General features: G+C 37.2%; 1 non-coding gene across 1 annotated transcript; it reads right to left on the reverse strand.

The window, feature by feature from the left end:
* Window positions 1–2997: 2997 nt before the first annotated feature.
* Window positions 2998–3104, reverse strand: LOC140628856 (U6 spliceosomal RNA). Its single transcript, XR_012026791.1, has one exon. It is a non-coding gene; the product is annotated as a U6 spliceosomal RNA (small nuclear RNA).
* Between the last annotated feature and the right edge of the window lie 10582 nt (window positions 3105–13686).

Consider the following 13686-nt stretch of genomic DNA (forward strand, 5'->3'; position numbering starts at 1 on the left):
ATAATGTGACCCCTATATCAGTTTGCCTGTGACTGAAATTCTTCCCTGGGGATGTGGGATTTTCATTGCATATCTTGGAAAATTGAGATGTTTGGTGTGGTAAACTAAATTCTAATATAATTCTTAAGGCTTAATGTATATATCCTCTATGATTTCCACCCCCTTAAGTATGAGCAGGAACTGGGAATGGGATATCACTATCATGATTAGGCTACTAACCAGTTGACTTACAGCTAATCATGAGGGAGATTATCCTAGGTAGGTGTGGTGTAATCCCATGGGCTCTTCAAAAAGGGACTAAGTCACTCCTGAAAAGATTCTACTCCAAACCTTGAAGAAGCCAGCCACCATGAGTTTGATAGCCATAGCCAGAAGGAACTGAACTCTGTCAGCAACAGTGAGCTTGAAGCAGGAACTTGAGCCCCAGATGAGATCACAGCCCCAGCCAACACCTTGATTTCATTCTGGTGAGATGCTAAGCAGATGACCCAACTAAGCTGTTCCTGGCTCCTGACCAGTGGAAATGGTATTTCTTTAAAACAGTTAATTTTGTGGTAATTTGTTATACAGCAATTAAAAAAAAAACTAATAGTATTGGTTTTTCTGTTCCAGAATGGAACAAAATTTATGGATTTGTCACCATTTCTTAGACCTAAAACAGATCACTTTTCTTGGCTTTCAGCATTGTTGTTCTAAGCATCACATGCTTAAAGTGTGACAGAGCCAATTACCATGCATAAAAAAACCAGGAAGGGTATGTAGAATGAGCAGAAGGTACCAGAAAGGAAGTGAATGGGAGTGGCTTTTCAGCACTTAAAAAAATGAATGGCATCCCATGCGGAAAGGAAGGATTGACTAGAATATATAGCAGGGAGGGGTAGCAAAAGTTAAACACATTTTTTACAAAGCAGTATAAAGAGCAGTGTTTTCAAGCTCTGGATAGTGACCAACTAATGAATTGTAAAATTAATTGAGTAGGTTGCAACTAGCAATGCAAGATATAATAGACTGGTCTATACTAGAAAATAAGCAAATCTTGTTTGGTACTTTTTTTAAAAGTAATAAACTAGTGTCATGGGGATACATAAATGCCTTCTCAGAAAATGGTGAGGCAAGAAAATCAGGATCTAGAAACTGACCTGAAGTAGGGACCACACAGGGCAGAACAGGATGTAACATATATTGGCACAGTTTTCTCATGGCTCAAGTTCCCTAAGATTTCATTGACCACACATATTGTGGCCCTAGTGGGTCTGAGAAAATGGCTGGATCTGAGAAAATGGGGAAACTTTTTTCATAAACTAAATTTTTATCTATGGGACTTACCTCACTTTTCTGAAATAATTTATCCTGACAGTCATGTATTTTGCTTTGAAGAGACTGTTTATATATCCATGTTCTATTAGTTCTTGGACAAAATAACTGAAAACAGACACATCCTTATGTGGGGAAATAGTGTCTTCTGTTTTCAGGGACTCCATGAAACTCATTTCCCGATAATTCCCTAGGTGCTAAATAGTGGGCTAGCCACTTTATAGATTCTAACTTGGTTAATTCTTACAACAAGCAAGTAAGGCAAACATTATTTTCATTTTGTAGATGAAAAACTAAGACGCAGAGTGGTTAAATAACTAGAACAAAGTCAGTTAGTAAACTGCAAAGCTGGGATATTCTATTAGTTAAGGCTCTGTGGAGAAACAAAACCAATAGAATGTGCATATTTCGAGAAGTGATTTATGATAAGGAATTGGCTCAGGCAATTATAATGGCTTGCTAGTCTAAATCTACAGTGTGAGCTGGCAGTTATTGAGATCCTGAAGAGCCAATGGTACAGATAAAGTCCAGAAACAGTCTTCTGGAGAATTCTTTCTTGCTCTGGGAGGGTTTTGTTGTTGTTCTATTCAAGCTTACAACTGATTGGATGAGGTACATAAACATAACGAAAGGCAGTATACTTACTCAAAACCCAATGATTTAAATGTTAATGTCATCCAAAAACAACTTTCAAGTTCACACAGAAAATTAACCATCACAGATATGAACCCAGGAAGTCTGATTATGCAGAGCTCTGAATACTTTTGAACATTTAACATAAAAATGTTTATTATTATTTCCAGTTATTTAAACCTCATAACAATCTTATGAGGGGAGTACTATTATTATCCTTATTTTACAAATGAAGAGAATGAGGCTCAAAGAGATAAGAATTTTGCATGCAGTTACACAGCATGTAAATGTTAGAACTAGAATTTGAATATAGATATTACCCATCTTTGCTTTTACAAAAGACCTACATTAGTATGGTAACAGCTTTTTTCTGTAAAAGTGAAAATCCTCTCAGATTTACTTTGGCTAGCAAAACCAGGTATTAATGCAAATCTTTCTTAAAGATGAAGTGGCTTAATGCAAACTTTTGGAATACAGAGGATACTCTTTGCTTTATACAATATAAAAAAGGTTTATGAAACCTTTCAGCTTATGAAAGATTGCACAGAGATGTTCTAAATTTGAATAGTGGGAGAAACTGTAGAGGTTTTCTAAATAAAAATCTTGCTTTTTCTCTTTTACCATACCATGTCCAAGGTAATTTGAAGTGATTGGGATTTTTTTAATAAGGAGTGGTAGAAAATATGTTATATAAATAATCTGATGATTTTACTAAAATTACATGACCATATTTATATTTATATATAATATAATTATATTTATGCCACATATATACTAATATTATATATTTATACCACTCTGTTTTTCCTTTGAAAACACATGTTCTTTGGTATACTCTGGAGATCATAATTAAAATTAATATGTGAGCATGTATCTGTTAATCTTCTGGAAGTTACACATGTGCTATGTTTATCCTCATTTTATTTTTTTAATTTAAATTCAATTAATTAAATATAGTGTATTATTAGTTTCAGAGGTAGAGTTCAGTGATTTGTCAGTCTTATATAATATCCAGTGCTCATTATATCACGTGCTCGCCTTAATGTCCAAAAAAATATGGAATGCTTCATGAATTTGCATGTCATCCTTGCACAGGGGCCATGCTAGTCTCCTTTATATTGTTCCAATTTCAGTATATGTGCTTCCAAAGTGAGCACTGTCCTCATTTTACAGATGAAGAAATGAGACAGTGATGTGTATGGCAGAGCCAGGACTCAAATCCAGGCAGTCTTATTTTGGATCCTGGCCTTTTCACCTTTATAATGTACTACCTGTGTTAATAACATGCAATTTTGCAGAATTACTACTACTAGTAAGCATAGAAAAACTCAGGACATGGTATTTTCAACACATCTGTGAAAGGTATAGAGCCATAAATAAGGTAAAAATAAAAGCAGTTAGGGAAGTTTCAAAAATATAACTAAGGTTCATAGGCAAAAAAAAGAACAAAAGAAAAGGAAAAAAGAGAGAGGGAGAGGGAGGGAGGGAGGAAGGAAGGAAGAAAGAAGGAAGGAAAGAAGGAAGGGTAAATTTATGTGAATGTAATTTTAGATATTAATTCCATATTTCTAATTGATGATGAAAGAGTGGATGTCCCAGTTCTGGAGACATTTAAAATTGCATAGTGCATTAGACGATATAACTTGTCAGGGAGCAATAATTCCTGTCCCCTCAAAGACTTTTGTAGCTGGACTAAGAATCAAATTGACATGAGACAGATTAAGAGAAAAAAAATCAAATGTAATAGGTGTACATACAGGGAATCCACATAGACACGGAAATTCTAAAGACAGGCAAAATGAGGTATAGATGTCATTCTGTACTAAGAAGAAGAGGGTAAGGGAATGGGATTTCAGAGGAAAGGAATGCATCTCACAGGGTGATAAGAACAGATGTTTGGTAATTAGATGTTTGTTTTTCCTACCATACAGATGGGTCACCCAGGTAAAATTTATCTCAGTTAATAACCCTTATTCTGGGAAAGACTCCCAATTTATATTCTTCTATGTAGTTAAAGGGGAGGAGGCAGACGTTTCTTTTGAGCCTGCAGGGTCTCAAGTGCTTTCAGCTCAAAATAATCCACATTCCAAAGTACACGTTATGGGTGGAGGACCTGTCCTGAACCCCTTTAGTATCGCCATTTGTTTCTTTTTATTTTTTTATTTTTCATTTTTTTAATAAATTTATTTTTTATTGGTGTTCAATTTGCCAACATATAGAATAACACCCAGTGCTCATCCCCTTAAGTGCCCCCCTCAGTGCCCATCACCCAGTCACCCCTACCCCCTGCCCACCTCCCCTTCCACCACCCCTAGTTCGTTTCCCAGAATTAGGAGTCTCTCATGTTCTGTCTCCCTTTCTGATATTTCCCACTCATTTTTTCTCCTTTCCCCTTTATTCCCTTTCACTATTTTTTTATATTCCCCAAATGAACGAGACCATATAATGTTTGTCCTTCTCCAATTGACTTATTTCACTCAGCATAATACACTCCAATTCCATCCACATCGAAGCAAATGGTGGGTATTTGTCCTTTCTAATGGCTGAGTAATATTCCATTGTATACATATGCCACATCTTTATCCACTCATCTTTCGATGGACACCGAGGCTCCTTCCACAGTTTGGCTATTGTGGACATTGCTGCTAGAAACATCGGGGTGCAGGTATCCCGGCGTTTCATTGTATCCGTATCTTTGGAGTAAATCCCCAGTAGTGCAATTGCTAGGTCATAGGGCGGATCTATTTTTAACTCTTTGAGGAATGTCCACACAGTTTTCCAGAGTGGCTGCACCAGTTCCCATTCCCACCAACAGTGCAGGAGGGCTCCCCTTTCTCCACATCCTCTTCAACATTTGTTGTTTCCTGCCTTGTTAATTTTCCCCATTCTCACTGGTGTGAGGTGGTATCTCATGGTGGTTTTGATTTGTATTTCCCTGATGGCCAGTGATGCGGAGCATTTTCTCATGTGCTTGTTGGCCATGTCTATATCTTCCTCTGTGAGATTTCTGTTCATGTCTTTTGCCCATTTCATGATTGGATTGTTTGTTTCTTTACTGTTGAGTTTAATAAGTTCTTTATAGATCATAAAGAACTTGTTCCTTTTTAGATTTTTATTTATTTATTCATGAGAGATGCACAGAGGCAGAGACATAGGCAGAAGAGAAGTAGGCTCCCCAAAGGAGCATGATGTGGGACTCAATGCCAAGACTGCAGGATCACACCCTGAGCCGAATGCAGATGCTCAACCATTGAGCCACACAGGCACACACCCCCAGTACCCCCATTTGAAACATCCTTGGGGGTTTTACATATTAAAAGTTGAGCTGATAGGTGGTTTCATTTCTTTGATCTAATCCCTTAGTTCTTTTTTTTTAATCCGTTAGTTCTGATAATAGGTCAGTTCAGTCAAACTCATTTGAGGAGATTATGATGCTGGTTTATTTTCAAAATTAGGCCTATGGTTCAAAGAAATCAGGTGTTGAATCATGTTCCATTTCTATGGAAACAAAAGAAAATCGGTTGTTAATGTTTGGATCAAATGTTAACCCACTTTCTGAGTTCTGAGTGTAGCCAGTTGATAATGCTTGTAGATGTCAAACTTGAAATATCTTCAGATAGAGAGAAGACAGCTAGGGGCAACCTGATTGGTCTTCCTGGTTTATAGTTTAAATGTCTCTCGTGGTATTTTGTGTGGGTCATAGAGCAATAGCACAAAGATTGTCTATGCATGAGCTATTATGGTTATTTCTTTATATATAAAGTCATTTATATTTAGTTTGCAGAACTTTGGGAAAAAGAGATATTTTAGTTCTCAAATTATTTCAAGTCAGTAGCCTAATATGTGGTCTATTCTGGAGAATTTTTCTTGTACACTTGAAAAAACTGTGTATTCTGCTGTTTTAGAATGGGTTATTCTGAATATATCTGTCAAATCCATCTGTTCCAGTGTTTCATTCAAAGCCACTATTTCCTTGTAGAGTTTCTGTTTGGACTATCTTTCCATTGATGTAAGTTGTATGTTAGGTCCTTACTGCTATGGAATTAGTATTGATTTCTTCTTTTCTATTTGCTATTAACTACTTTAAGTATTGAGGTGCACCCAGGTTGGGTGTATAAATATTTATAATTGTTTAATCTTCTTGTTGGTTTGTTCTCTTTATTATATACTCTTTGTCTTTGTCTCTTATTACCATCTTTGTTTTCAAGTCTATTTTGTCCAAAATAAGTATTGCTACAATAATTTTTTTTACAAACCTTTGCATGATGGGATGCTTCTCCATTCTTTTACTTTCAATCTGCATGTGTCTTTAGGTTTGATATGAGTAGGCAGCATAGAGATGAGTCTTGTTTGTTTGTGTGTTTTTTTTAAATCTCTTCTGTCATCCTATGTGATTTGTTTGGAGCATTTAATGCACTTAAATTCAAAGTAATTATTGATAATATGTCTTTATTACCATTTTGTTTCTGATTTTCTGGTTGTTTTGTAGTTTTCTTTGTTACTATCTTGCTCTCTTCTTTCATGATTAGTTGGTTTTCTTTAGTGATATACTTGGATTATTTTCTCTTTATCTTTCACATATCTATCATTGATTTTTGATTTCTGGTTACCATTTGGTTTGTATATAACATTTCATATAGCAGTATATATTAAGGTGATGGTCACTTAAGTTTGTACCCATCCATTACTCTTCTCTACATTTGAGGTATATGGTTTCATACTTTATTTCCTTTTATTTTGAGAGTCTCTTGACTTATATTTATAGATATACTTATTTTTGATGATTTTGTGTTTCTTACTTTTCTTACTTATGCTTATGGTCTTTCCTTTCCACTTAATGAGTCCCCTTTAACATTTCTTGTAGGGCTACTTTATTAGTCACTAATTCCTTTAATTTTTGTTAATCTGAGAAGCTATTAATGTCTCTTTGTATTCTGAATGATAGCCTTGCTGATTAGAGTATACTGGCCTGCAGATATTTTCCCTTTCATCACTTTGAATATGTCATGCCAGACCCTTCTGGCCTGTAAAATTTCTGCTGAAAAATTTGCTGATGGTGGGAATACAAATTGCTGTGACCATTATGGAGAACAATATAGAGATCCCTCAAAAATTAAAAAAAAATACAGTTACTATATGATCAAACAATCCCAGTTCTGGGTATATATTCAAAGGAAATGAAATCAGGATCTCAAAAAGATACTGCACACCCATGATCATAGCCAAGATATAGAATCCAACCAAGTATCCATCAATAGGTGAATGGATAAAGAATATATGGTATATGCATACAAAGTAATACTATTCAGCCTTAGAAAAAAGGAAATCCTGAAACTTATGGCAACATGGATGAACCTGAAGGACATCCTGCTTAGTAAAATAAGCCAGTCATAGAAGAACAATACTGCATGATCCCACTTATATGAGAAATCTAAAATAGACTCATAGAAACAGAGAGTGCAGTGGTGTTCACCAATCACTGTGGTGGGGGGGGCATGGGGAGGTATTATTCAAAGGATATAAAGTTTCATGTATACAAAATTAATCAGTTCTAGAGAGCTGCTATACAGTATAAAGCCTATGGTTAAAAAAAAAAAGCCTATGGTTAACAATACCAAATTATATACTAAATATTTGCTGAGAGTGTATCTTATGTTGTATTATCAGTAATAATGATAATTATAAAGGGGCAGTAGGAATCTTTTGGTGGTAATGGAAATGTTCATGGCATAGATTGTGGTGATTGTTTCACGGATGTGTACTTATCTCCAAACTCATCAAGTTGTATACATTAAATATGTATGACTTTTTATATGTCAATCATAAATAAGTTTAAAATTGGAAAAAATATGCTGATATCCTTGTGGGGTTTCATTTGTATGTAACTATCTTCTTTTGTTTTGCTTCTTTTAAATTTTTCTCTTTATCACTACCTTTACCATTTTTTTAAAAGATTTATTTATTTTAGATAAAGAGAGACACAGAGAGAGAGGGAGGAACAGAGGAAGAGAGAATCTAAATCAGACTCCTTGCTGAGCATGGAGCCTGACTCAGGACTCAATCTCAGGGCCCTGAAAATTATGACCTGACTTGAAATTGACTCGGCTGCTTAACCAATCGAATCACCCAGGCACTCCTACTTTTTCCATTTTAATTACTACGTATCTTGGTGTGGACCTCCTTGGGTTGATTTTATTGGGAGCTCTCTGTGCCTCCTGAATCTGGATTTCTGCTTCCTTTTCCAGATTTGGGAAGTTTTCACCTATAATTTCTTTAAAGAAATTTTTTGCCCCATGTTCTTTTTCTTATTCTTTTGGTATCCCTATAATACTAATGTTATTATGTTTGTAGTTGTCACTGAGTTTTCCACGTCTATTTTCATTGTGCATATTTTTTGTTTCTCTCAACCTACTCAGCTTGTATGTTTTCCACTACTATGCCTTCCAGGTGGCTGATTTGATCTGTTTGCTTTACTCTATCTAGTGTATCTTTAATTTCATTTATTGTGTTCTTCATCTATGACTGGTTCTTTTTTTTATCTCAGAGTTAGTGGTCTCATTGATGTCCTCTACTATTAAGTCCAGTGATAATCTTTATGGTTGATCATAAGTTTAAGTTTGCTCTTAGGCATATTACTTAACTCTGCTTTGCTTGGGTCTCTTGCAGTTATTTTGTTCTGTTCTTTCATTTGGGACATATTCTTCTCTTTTCATTTGTAACTTTCTGTGTCTACTTCAATGTGTTAGGAAAGACAATTCTCTTGAGCTCTTGAAAATAATGGCTTTATGAAGTGGTCCTGCATTGCCTTCCAGTGTGTGTCCTTTATTTACCAGAACCTAACCTTTTAGGAGTGGTTCCTACCGTGCTGTATATTCACTGCAGTTGTAGCTGAGCCACTCTTTCTTTCAGTTAAAAATTTTTTTCCACTTACTGTTTTATCTTCTTTTTTTAATCTGGATTGTCTGTTTTATGTATATTTTTTATTGGAATTTAATTTGTCAACATATAGCATAACACCCAGGGCTCATCCTGTTAAGTACCTCCCTCACTGCCCATCACCCAGTCACACCAACCCCCCGCCCACCTCCATTTCCACCAACCATTGTTCATTTCCCAGAGTTAGGTGTCTCTCATGTTCAGTCCCCCTCACTGATATTTCCTATTCATTTTCTCTGCTTTCCATTTTATTCCCTTTCACTATTTTTATATGCCCCAAATGAATGAAACCATACACTGTTTGTCCTTCTCTGATTGACTTATTTCACTCAGCATAATACCCTACAGTTCCATCCACGTTGAATCAAATGGTGGGTGTCTGTCATTTCTAATGGCTGATTAGTATTCCATTGTACACATATACCACTCCTTTTTTATCCATTATCTTTCGATGGACACTGACGATACTTCCACAGCTTATCTATTATGGAGATTGCTGCTATAAAAATTGGGGTGCAGGTGTCCTGCCATTTCACTGCATCTGTATCTTTGCGGTGAATCCCCAGCAGTATAATTGTTGGGTCATAGGGCAGATCTATTTTTAACTCTTTGAGGAACCTCCAAACAGTTTTCCAGAGTGGCTGTAGCAGTTCACATTCCTACCAACAGTGCAAGAGGGTTCCCCTTTCTCCACATCCTCTCAAACATTTGTTGTCTCCTGTCTCGCTAATTTTCACCATTCTCACTGGAGTGAAGTGGTATCTCATTGTGCTTTTGATTTGTATTTCGAGATGGCAATGATGTGGAGCATTTTCTCAGGTGCTTGTGGGCCATGTGTATGTCTTTTTGGTGACATTTCTGTTCATGTTTTTGCGCATTTAATGATTGGATTGTTTGTTTCTTTGCTGTTGAGTTGAATAAGTTCTTTAAGGATCTTGGATCATGGCCCTTTATCTGATAGGTCATTTGCAAATATCTTCTCCCATTATGTAGGTGGTTTTTCAGTTTTGTTGGCTGTTTCCTTTGCTGTGCAGAAGGTTTTTATCTTGAAGTTCCAATAGATCATTTTTGCTTTTCCTTCCTTTGCCTTCATAGATGTGTCTTGGAAAAAGCTGCTGTGGCCAAGCTCAAAGGGTATTTCCTGTGTTCTCCTCTAGGATTTTGATGGATTCTTGTCCCACATTTAGATCTTTCATCCATCTTGAGTTTATCTTTGTGTATGGTATAAGAGAATGGTCTAGTTTCATTCTTCTGCATGTGGATGTCCAATTTTCCCCACACCATTTATTGAAGTGACTGTCCTTTTTTCCAATGCATAGTCTTTCCTGCTTTGTCAAGTATTAGTTGTCCATTGGGTTTAGGGCCCATTTCTGGGTTCTCTATTCTACTACACTGATCTATGTGTCTGTTTTTGTACCACTCCCAAGCTGTCTTTTTTTAAAATTCTTTTTATTGTAGTTCAATTTGCCAACATATAGGATAAGACCAAGGCCTCTACCTGCCAAATGTCCCCCTCAGTGCCCATGACCCAGTCACCCCAACCCCTGCCCACCTCCCTTTCCACTACCCCTTGTTCGTTTCCCAGAGTTAAGTGTATCTCATGTTTGTCACCCTCACTGATATTTTCACTCCTTTCTCTTATTCTTAACATTTTGAGGAACCTCCACACAGTTTTCCAGAGTGGCTACACCATTTCACATTCTCACCAACAGTGCAAGAGGGCTCCCCTTTCTCCACATCCTCTGCAACATGTGTTGTCTCCTGTCTTGTTAATTTTCACCATTCTCACTGGTGTAAGGTGGTATCTCATGGTGGTTTTGATTTGTATTTCCCTGATGGCCAGTGAGGTGGAACATTTTCTCATGTGCTTGTTGGCCGTGTCGATGTCTTCCTCTGTGAAAATTCTGTTTATGTCTTCTGCCCATTTCATGATTGGATTGCTTGTTTCTTTGCTGTTGCGTTTCATAAGTTCTTTATGGATACTGAATACTTGCCCTTCATCTGATAGGTCATTTTCACATATCTTCTCCCATTCTGTAGGTTGTCCTTTAGTTTTGTGGACTGTTTCTTTGGCTGTACAGAAGCGTGTTATCTTGATGAAGTCCCAGTAATTCATTTTTCCTTTTGTTTCCCTTGCCTCCATGGATGTATCTTGCAAGAAGTTGCTGTGGCCAAGTGAAAAGAGGGTGTTGCCTGTGTTCTCCTCTAGGATTTTGAAGGATTCTTGTCTCACATTTAGATCTTTCATCCATTTTGAGTTTATCTTTGTGTATGGTGTAAGATAATGGTCTAGTTTAATTCTTCTACACGTGGCTGTCCAATTTTCCCAGCACCATTTATTGAAGAGACTGTCTTTTTTCCAGTGGATAGTCTTTCCTGCTTTGTCAAATATTAGTTGACCATAAAGTTGAGGGTCCAGTTCTGGATTTCTATTCTGTTCCATTGATGTATGTGTCTGATTTTGTGCCAGTACCACACTGTTTTGATGACCACAACTTTGTAGTACAACCTGAAATATGGCATTCTGATGCCCCCAGAAATGCTTTTTTTTTTAGTATTCCCCTGACTCTTCAGGGTCTTTTCTGATTCAACAAAATTCATTTTTCTAATTTACTTTTTATTGGTGTTCAAATGGCCAACATATAAAAAGCACCCAGTGTGATAACACACAATCGTTAAGATAATTTGTTCCAACTCTCTGAAGAAAGTCTATGGTGTTTTGATAGGGATTGCATAAATGTGTAAATGGCCCTGGAGAGCATAGACATTATCAAAATATTTTTCTTCCAATCCATGAGCATGCAATATTGTTCCATCTTCTTGTGTCTTCCTCAATTTGTTTCACAAGTGTTCTGTAGTTTTTAGAGTATAAATCCTTTACCTCTTTGGTTAGGTTTATTCCTAGGTATCTTATGCTTTTGGGTACAATTGTAAATGGGATCGACTCCTTAATTTCTCTTTCTTCAGTCCCCTTGCTAGTGGATACAAATGCCACTGATTTCCGGGCACTGATTTTGTATTCTGCCATACTGCCGAATTGCTGTTTGAGTTCTAGCAATCTTGGCGTGGAGTCTTGTGGGTTTTTCTACGTACAGTATCATGTCATCTGCAAAGAGGGAGAGTTTGTCTACTTCTTTGCCAATTGGAATGCATTTTATTTTTTTGTGTTGTCTGATTGCTGAGCCTAGGACTCTAATATTATGTTGAATGGCAGTGATGACAGTGGACATCACTGTCTTGTTCCTGATCTTAGGGGAAAGGCTCCCAGTGTTTTCCCACTGAGAATTATATTTGCTGTGGGCTTCTCACAGATGGCTTTTACGATCCTGAGGAATGTTCCCTCTATCCCTACCCTCTGAAGAGTTTTTTTAAATAATAAATTTATTTTTTATTAGTGTTCAATTTGCCAACATACAGAATAACACTCAGTGATCATCCCGTCAAGTGCCTCCCCCCCCAGTGCCCGTCACCCATTCACCCCCACCCACCGCCCTCCTCCCCTTCCACTACCCCTAGTTCATTTCCCAGAGTTAGGAGTCTTTATGTTCTGTCTCCCTTCCTGATATTTCCTACCCATTTCTTCTCCATTCCCTTCTATTCCCTTTCACTATTATTTATATTCCCCAAATGAATGAGAACATATAATGTTTGTCCTTCTCCGATTGACTTACTTCACTCAGTTATACGCCAATAAATTAGGCAATCTAGAAGAAATGGACACATTTCTGGAATACCTCAAACTACCAAAACTGGAACAGGAAGAAATAGAAAACCTGAACAGGCTGATAACCAAGGAGGAAATAGTAGCAGTAATCAAAAGCCTCAAAACACAAGAGTTTGGGGCCAGATGGCTTCCCAAGAGAATTCTACAAAAAGTTTAAAGGAGAAACAATATCTATTCTATGAAAGTTGTTCTGAAAGATATAAAGAGATGGAATACTTCCAAACTCGTTCTATGAGGCCAGCATCACAGTAATTCCAAAAGCAAAGACCCCACCAAAAGGAAGAATTATAGACCAATATCCCTGATAAACACAGATGCAAAAATTCTCAACAAGATACTAGCCAACAAGGCAGCCCAGGTGGCTCAGCGGCTTAGCACCGCCTTCAGCCCAGGGTCTGATCCTGGAGACCTGGGATCGAGTCCCATGTCGGGCTCCCTGCATGGAGCCTGCTTCTCCTCTGCTGCAATCTCGCTCTCTCTGTCTCTGTCTCTGTCTCTCTCTCCCCCCCCACATTAATAAATAATAAATAAATAGAATCTTTAAAAAAAAAGATACTAGCCAATAGGTTCCAACAGTACATTAAGAAGATTATTCACGATGACCAAGTGGGATTTATCCCCTGGATGCAAGGCTGGTTAAACACTTTCAAAGCAATCAATGCGATAAATCATATCAACAAGAGAAAAAACAAGAACCATAGGATCCTCTCAATAGATGCAGAGAAAGCATTTGACAAAATACAGCATCCATTCCTGATCAAAACTCTTCAGAGTGTAGGGATAGAGGGAACATTCTTCAGCATCTTAAAAGCCATCTACGAAAACCCCACAGCAAATATGATTTTCAATGGGGAAACACCTAAAGCCTTTCCTCTTAGATCAGGAACACGACAGGAACGTCCACTCTCACCAGTGTTATTCAAAATAGTACTAGGAGTCCTAGCCTGCGTGATCAGGCAACAAAAAGAAATAAAAAGCATTCAAATTGGCAAAAACGAAGTCAAACTCTCCCTCCTTGCAGATGACATGATACTGTACATATAGAACCCAAAAGACTCCACCCCAAGATTTCTAGAACT

Source organism: Canis lupus, chromosome X (assembly GCF_048164855.1).
Source record: "Canis lupus baileyi chromosome X, mCanLup2.hap1, whole genome shotgun sequence".
NCBI classification, from domain to species: domain Eukaryota; kingdom Metazoa; phylum Chordata; class Mammalia; order Carnivora; family Canidae; genus Canis; species Canis lupus.